At 32.2% G+C, this 9,162-nt stretch overlaps 1 pseudogene; it reads left to right on the top strand.

Annotated features, from left to right (window-relative positions):
- Nucleotides 1-9,162, top strand: part of LOC100779806 (uncharacterized) — an 18,158-nt pseudogene continuing 8,996 nt past the window's right edge.

Raw genomic sequence — 9,162 nt, 5'->3', positions numbered from 1 at the left:
TTGGTTTGGCTTCAATCCCTCTCTTTCAGGTCTTTCTGTCTTTTCTTTTCTTATCTTTTACTATTTTCCATGGCCGCAGTTCGATTTACGTGTTAGTTTTCTCTTTTCTCCATACACACTAGTTTTGTTTCATAATTCCTTTGCCGCTATGGATCCAAACTTTATCATAAGCGGCAACGACTTTGATGAATCAAAACAGTGGGATCTCAATGGACACTACACCAACCTTCTCAATGATCCTCTTTCCGATGTTGGCCCACTTGGTTTTTCTCACAATTCAATCTTAAACTCTGAACCCTTTGTTTCATCCTCTGCTTCCGCCGCCGCCGCCTCCTCCTCCACGGCGACGGTGGCGGATCCTTCACCTGAAGAAGACACTGATTTCTCTGAAACCTTCAAGTTCATAAGTCAAATTCTCTTGGAAGAAAACTTCGAACAGAAACCGTGTATGTGTTATGACCCTCTGACCCTGCAACACACTGAGAAATCATTCTATGAGGCTTTGGAATTGGAACCATCACTGCTTCTTTCCCCTAATCAGCACCCGCTTGAGAGCCCTGATGGGAATTCTTCTAATTCCACTACTGATTCTGCCAATTCTCATGATTTGAAGCCTTCTTCACCCAATACACCTGCTTCTGATGCTTTGCATTCCTCTTCCCACGCGCCCTCTTTGGTTGTTCCTCCCCATGCTTTGACTAAAATTAATGATGGAACCGTGGATTTGGATTCTTCTGTAACCAAGCTCTTGGCTGAAAATATTTTCAGTGATGCAGACTCTATGTTGCAGTTTAAAAGAGGGTTGGAGGAGGCTAGTAAGTTTCTTCCTCAGGGGCCTCAGCTTTTCACTGGGTTGGAGAGCCCCACGGTGTCTTCAGAGCCAAAGGGAAGAGGTGTAGCTCTGAAGATGGAGAATTCATTTGGGGTGAAGAATAGAAAGAATCATGCCCGCCAAGATGATGAAGAAGAAAGAAGCAACAAGCAGTCTGCCGTGTCTGCGGTTTGTGTTGAGGAGGAGAGTGAAATATCTGAAATATTTGACAGGGTGTTGCTTAGTGTTGAAAATGTGCCACTGTGTGCTGAAAATAATGGATCTGTGGCAGTGGGAGATAGTAACACAAAGCTAATTGAGAAATCGAGTTTGTCTGATGGGGGGAAGGTTCGATCCAAGAGGCAAGGGAGAAAGAAGGAAACGGTGGATTTGAGGACCCTTTTGGTTTTGTGTGCGCAAGCTGTGTCTTCCAGTGACAACAGGACTGCTAATGAACTGTTGAAGCAGATTAGGCAGCATTCTTCTGCTTTGGGTGATGCCTCACAGAGGTTGGCTCATTATGTGGCCAATGCTCTTGAGGCCCGCTTGGTTGGTGATGGAACTGCCACCCAAATATTTTATATGAGCTACAAGAAGTTCACTACCACTGATTTCCTGAAAGCTTACCAAGTTTTGATATCTGCTTGCCCTTTCAAGAAATTTGCACATTTCTTTGCAAATAAGATGATTATGAAAACAGCTGACGGGGCAGAAACGCTTCATATTATTGACTTTGGTATCCTGTATGGTTTCCAGTGGCCAATTCTTATCAAGTTTTTATCAGGCAGACGTGGAGGGCCTCCCAAGCTGCGCATCACTGGAATAGAGTATCCCCAACCTGGCTTTCGTCCGACTGAAAGAATTGAGGAGACTGGTTGTCGTCTAGCTAAGTATTGCAAGCGTTTCAATGTCCCCTTTGAGTACAAGGCCATAGCATCACGAAACTGGGAAACAATTCAAATTGAAGACCTTAAAATTGAGCGCAATGAAGTGCTTGCTGTGAACTGTCTGGTAAGGTTTAAGAATTTGCTTGATGAGTCAATTGAAGTGAACAGCCCCAGAAAAGCTGTTATGAATTTAATCAGGAAGATGAAACCAGATATTTTTGTTCACTGCGTAGTAAATGGAACTTATAATGCCCCTTTCTTTCTCACACGCTTCAGGGAGGCACTGTTCCATTATTCTTCAATGTATGATATGTTTGATACTCTCGTATCCCGTGAAAATGAATGGAGGTTGATGCTTGAGAGAGAATTTTTGGGTCGGGAGATAATGAATGTTGTAGCATGTGAAGCTCTTGAGAGGGTTGAGAGACCTGAGACATACAAACAATGGCAGGCTAGGAATACTAGAGCTGGTTTTAAGCAGCTCCCATTGGATAAGGAGATAATGACCAAATTTAGGGGCAAATTAAGGGAATGGTACCATAGGGATTTTGTCTTTGACGAAGATGGCAATTGGATGCTTCAAGGTTGGAAGGGTCGCATTTTGTATGCTTCAACTTGTTGGGTGCCAGCATAATGATATGTGGCTCAACTCTTGTTTCTGAATTCATACTGGATTGAAGGTATGATTCTAAGGATTACTGTAGCTATCCAATACTTTCACTTTCATAATTCATCCTTGTTTAGTTTTGGGTTATAATCCTAGCAATGGTTGGCTGTTACTAGAGTTAGAACAGCATGTATTATGTAACAATGAAAAGCTAATTGTGTTCTTTGGATGGTTTCAGGTCACCTTCAGCTGTTGTGAACTGTGATGAATATTCTTCCCAGGTTTGCACCAAGTGACCCTGTATAATAGTGGTAGAATTTCCACCCAGATTAGCATCAAATCCTACAATGACAAGGACGCGAACATTAGTAGTCAGATACAATGACAAGGACGCGAACATTAGTAGTCAGATTGTTATTTACGATGTTTTTCCTTCCCTTTCCTTTTTCTGACCGACATGTATTATAGGCACTTCAGATCTTAAAAAGTAGCAAATTGGTTAAAAAGGTTTTTGCAGAGTAGTATCTTGTATCGTTAGCCACTGATTTGATTGATTTGAAATGGATGACTATTTCATTTAGTTTTACAGTGACGATTTTGCTTCTTGTTTGTCATTGAAACTTCATTTTAATTCAGCATCTAGGAAGTTCTCTCAGTTTACAATCGACGCGTCTCAATGGAAAATTATCTTAATCTGCTCCACTGGAAGGGAATTACATACCTATCTATTATTATTATTATTGTTGTTGGACTTGGATACAAATGTGACATGTTTATCTTCTCAAAACCTTTATTTTCAGCTTAAACGTACACCAACTGAAAGTCTAAAACACAGTTTGAACATTCTTAAAAAATGTTCAATTCAATTCGAACTATTATTCAACGCTGCTGCAACATCCCTTGGATCTCGTTCGATCGGTTGACTAAATCTCATATTTTTCAATTAAGAGAAATAATATTGTTGAGCATAGACCTTTGAACCTGGTCCCATTATAAATGCTTATTTCCTTTCCGAAAGAAAATTTTGATACGATTTCGATTTCTATTTTTGGGTGTATTTGGTTTGGGTGAGTCTTTTTTTTACCCAGTCCCAGCTCTTCTTGACACGACACTAGAAGCAGCATCCCTCTCTATCTTTGTAGACGTTGCACACCACACATTCTTTGCTTTCTTTATAGTCCCCAAATAATTTTGGGACGTAAAAAAGAATTTAGTTTAATTGGTTGAATAATTTGTGTGAATTGTTATAAATTTTTTAATATTATCTTTGATTCTTAAGGATAAAAAATAATAATTTTGGAAACAAAAAAGTGAAAGTCAGAAATAATATAAAGTAGCTTGTACCTTAATCTGCAACCAATGCATGTTTGTGGTAGATCCGGGACGTAAATTTCTTCATAATTCATATGTTGGCTTTCATGTTTCCCCCCCCCCCCCCCCCCCCTCAAAATAGACATGGTTTTTGAACGTGTTTTTATACATGCTGTAAGAGAAGCTTCTACGTTTAACCCAAAGACAATGCGATTTTGATAACAACGGGAATCTAAACAAGTTTACTTTCAATTTCAATGTGAAAAGTTGTTTTCATTGAAATGTTTTAGGAAGGGACAGTTGTGAGTTGTGTGCTTTCATTTTCAAGGAATTTACTTTAGGATGGCGGGGTATTTATTTCTTTTCTTCTTTATTTTTCTTTTATTGATGATGAATTTGTTTGAAGATGAGAGATAAATAAAACCTAATCAATAAATTTGGATATTATCTAAACAATTCAATTTTAATTTCAGTACATTAATTACTTTTATCCAATCAATTAATTTATGATTTATGATGATGAGTTTTCTTGTTTGTTTGTTTTTAAAGAAAGTGTTGTCAACAATAAAATACATAATAAAAAAATTATCAGCTTTAATTTGAAAGTATATTTTTAATATGCATATATTTAAAGAGAATTTTATTAAAATATACTGAAAATGTAAAAAAGAAAATTATATTTTTTAAAGAGTCACACTTAAAGATAATTTTTACTAATTGATGGTGTATGAAAATTAAAGTCTCACAAAAAAAGATGAGAATTCACAATGGTTATATAATTTGTTTTATGATTAATAACTTATTGATCAGACGGAGTTTATTAAAAAAAATTGATCTGAAGGAGTGCAGTTGAGGATTCCATAAAGACAATCAAAACCGAGGATGGGTCAATATAATTTGTGGACCCGTATCTCTTAAAAAAAAATGATTGTGGACCTGTATTCGTAAATTCGTACATCTTCAATTTGTTGTTACTCTCTTGTATTCTCAATATAGATTCTGATTCTTAGGAAAAGAAAATAATTTTTTGCTATTATTTTGACTGCTACTTCAACATTTAGTGTGTTTGCATTGTGGTTAGAATTATGACAGTACGAAATTCGATGCACCTTTATCTCAGAAGTAACTAAGGACTTACTAAGGTTGGAATTATCAAAATGACAATCCAAACATGTGCTTTATAATGTTAAATTGGCATACGGTAAATGTTGGACCCTGTCTATATTCAGTATTCAGTCCCATGAATCAGCCATTAGGACAGTGTCTCCGTCTGAACTCACTCGTTCGAAACGGTTTATTTCTCTATCATAGTTTTTGTTAATGTTTCTATGAAAATATGGAGAATTAATTTTAATAATTGGTTCTATAATTCTAGTACTCGTATCTAAAAAAATCTGAGTTCTGAACATCTTACTTTAAAAATAAAGTTTTTCCAATTACTAATTAATGAATAAACCAGCAATCAATATTATATGCACATAGACGATATATATATCATGCATATAATAAATGGTAAAATATGTTTGGAGTATTTGTAACATTTCAAAAATATTAATTTGATTTTAAAATAAATTTCATATTAATTTAGTCCTATAAAATAAAATTTATTTTTTATGATCCTTGATGGTAATTTTATTATCATTAAACATTGTAAAAGTATTTTTTATTTTTATTGAGACTAAATTAATAAAAATATTTATAAAAATTAAAATAATATTTTTTAAATTTTACAGGATTCCAAACATATTTTATCTATAATAAAATATCAGCTACTGATTTCTCATTAATGATTAAAATTAAAATTATTCACTTCAACTAATCTACTATAGAGAATTCAAATCCTATAAAAAATCATGGTCTTGCTAACGCATACATAGGGCGTATTCTGTAGAGATATTTCCTACATTCCTTGAGCGGGTGATTCTTAAAAATATATATGCTTTTTTGTTGGTCGTGATGGATTGGGTGCCATATTCTTTATTGAACGTAGCTTTCGCCCGTCCCATAATTGATATTTTCTTTCCACTTTGTTCTTAGTGCTGGACGACACATTTTGATCTTCATGATCATGGGGGCTTGCACCTGTCTACTCCTTTCCTCTCCTCTGAGTGAAACTTTTGAAAAGAACCCTTCTATACTTTGAGAGCAAAGGATTAAGCATGGCAGTGTGGGTAATTTGATTTGATCTAATTTCTTAATTTTTAAACCGAGTGCTGTTAGGTGCAATCCATGTTGGAAACTCATATTCAAGGGCACATTTATGAGTTCGTAGTTAATTTTTATTTTGTCCTTGTCCCATTCAACTAAATGACCATTACTTTTAAGAATAAAAAATAACAGTCAAGATCGACTTCTTGTCCAGGTTCTGAGGTTATACCATTTGAATCAATCATTCAATCAAGGACCCGCAGTGACTGCTTGGAATGTTTTCAGGTAGGCTGTCTCATCATAAGATGCATTGTGGACGTTAGTTAGGGAATAATCTCTTCATCCCTCAAGATAAATTATAACCATATATTCTGATTCTAATTCTAATTCTAAATATGTAGATTCCATTCATGGCGAAAATGAAACTGCTATCTTGGAGGTATATTTACAAGAATTTATTTATTTTTTATCCTTTTACTATTATTTAATGATCTTCCTTGATTCGAATAAGATCATTATTTCTTATAAAAATACTTAACATCTCATATAAAAAATTCAAATTATTGACAAAATCAGTATTCATTTTGTGACAATTGTTTAGTGTAGAACTTTTTTTTACTGCAACTTTACAAGTACTGTGGCAGACAGATTAGTGATGAGGTACTCGAGATTGTTCCATATTAGTTTTAAGTTAGAATATAAGAGAATTAATTTTTCTAAATGAACATAAGTTGATATGTGGAATATCCTTTTAGAAAACTTATTCATAGAAACTCAATATGCTATTAGATATCAAGTAAAAAAAAGAGATAACAAAGAGAAAAATATAAATATTATATTATAAATAATATGATGAGATAAGAAAAATACTCCATTATTAATTTGGTTCTTAAATAATTTTAAATGATTTAATTTGTTCTTTAAATTTTTAAAAAGTTTAATTTGACTCTCAAGTTTTTAAAAATAAATCAATTTAGTTTTCAAATTTTTAAAAGATTAAATTTGGTCTTCAATTTTTAAAAATAAATTAATTTGGTCTCTAAATTATTTTAAATAGTTTAATTTGGTTCTCAAATTTTTAAGAATTTGATAATCAAATTAAACCTTTTAAAAATTTAGAAACCAAATTGATTCATTTTTAATAACTTGATGATGAAATTAAATCTTTTTAAAACTTGGAGATCAAATTAGAACATTTAAAATAATTTAAGGATCAAATTGATAATTAACCCTAAAAGAAAAGAGAGATGAAAAGAAATACTAATTAGGTGTTTTAAAAAAATGTGTACTAATTGCTCATTTAATTTTCTGCTGGAGAAAAATCTTCTATTTTATTCCATCTTACCATCACCGTTCTAATCTAACAAAATTATAACTATCTTTCTTTAGACATAAAAAAATAAAACACTAGTGATACATGTTATATTCAACAAGTTATTTCGGTTAGTTTTTATTTTTGTTATTAACTGTAAAGTTTATTTCACTGTTAAATCGATAAGTTTTTATAAAAATAATTTATAGTATTTTTTTAGTAGTTTTTAATTTTTTAAAAATATTATTTTAACTAATATTTTTTAAAACGTTAGTTTCTATTTTTAATTTTTTTATATTTTATTTTATTTTTATCCTTAAAATATTTACTCAAAATTTTTATTATCCCTTTTAAATATTATTTTATATTTTTCAACTATTTTAATAACTAATTTTATCGAATACTTATTATTTAAACTAACTTAAAATTAATTAATATTTTATGTTCAAACAAATTTTTCGTCTACATACTCAAAGTGTTGGTGGGATGTTTTCTCGTTCAAAAGATTATTTACTTGGAAAGATTAGGCAAGGTATAAACATGTGCATTTATGATGCAGAAATTATTAATTTTGGCATGCATATAAAAGGAGAAACAAAACAAAGAGGAAGTCAACCCAGATCGGGGGGTGTATCTGGATTTATTGTATTAAAACATAAAAGGACATGGTTGAAGTTTCAAAGGGATGTCATATAACATGAACCGCGTCTAAATCATTATGTTATTATCCATAGAAAAATAATCATAAGAAAAAGTTTCCTTTGAATGTTCCCTTTTTTTATATGATCCTTTGTTGTCGTCGTCGTCGTCAAATTAAACAACGCCTTTTCTTTTGCCTGAGATGTTGAGGACAAGTCGATTACTACATCACGGGACGCAAGAAAACATAGCCTATTAGCATTGGAGTGCGTTCACATTGAAAAATATTAGTTTAATACCCTCATACGAATACAGGAAACGGTATTCATACAACAACAGAGTTATATATATGAGAATTTATACAATATTTTCACAATTATCTTCTTTCTCTTTCTCTTTTTCTTTTATTTATTTATAAATTTTTCATACAAAAAACTATATAATAAAAATCTCTTTAGGAATGGGATGTGTTGAATGACCAGAGGTCAAGGATTCACTTGCATGTCGCCACATGTGTACTTTTGACTGCTTCGCATGGTTAGGTGGCTAGGAATTCTTTGTTTATTTATTATTTTAATTTACAACTTATATTCATGGAATGGAGACCATATAACACACTTATCTCCCGTGTGGGTGACTGTGACTACTACTAGCCCGTGCCCGACCATTAATATTTTTATTTATTTATCTATAACTTATGCTGAATAAAAGAAATTGTGCACTATTGTTGTCAACTTTAATTTTTTACTATGTGAATTTTAATGCTGTATATAAAAGACATTTTTGTCAACTTTAGTTTTTTATAATATGAGTGTTGATTTTGACCATGTTATTTTTTTTTTGAGAGGTTGACCATGTTATTTAGTAAGCATTAGCACAGTTTTTAATTAACACTAGTTATAAAATTTAAAAATAATCATTCATATGCATTGTGAAATAAAATCACATTTGTATTATTTAAGTTGAAAATTGTGTGTGGGCAATGCATAAAGTTAATTAACTTAGCAAAATCATTCAAAAATAATTTTGATTATATACATAAATTATTTACGTATGATTTTAGAAGTATAAATAGTTAAATACATGTAAAAATACGTTTTTTTATGGGATATTTAGATAAAATCTATTAGGAACATAGGATTGCACTATACTATGCTAACTACAATAAAAGGTAATTCATAATTCTTCCTTGTTTATTTCATTTATTGCATTCCTTTTTATAGTGTTTACAATGTCTAATACTGATAATGATATCAATTTTGTTGTAACAGAATTGGATTGTGATTTGGGGCTGTTCCTTAACAAGCAACAATGCTAACGAAATTAGGTACTATTGTTGGGTCCCTTCACATGTAATCATTCAAGTATGTTGGTTTGGTATGGGTGCGGGCTGGTATGGTGTATGTTGTGGTGGGTTGTTGTTGCTATCAATACCCATCGCTGGAAA

The sequence above is a fragment of the Glycine max genome, chromosome 15 (genome assembly GCF_000004515.6).
Source record: "Glycine max cultivar Williams 82 chromosome 15, Glycine_max_v4.0, whole genome shotgun sequence".
NCBI lineage: Eukaryota > Viridiplantae > Streptophyta > Magnoliopsida > Fabales > Fabaceae > Glycine > Glycine max.
This window is presented reverse-complemented; position numbering and strand designations above follow the sequence as displayed.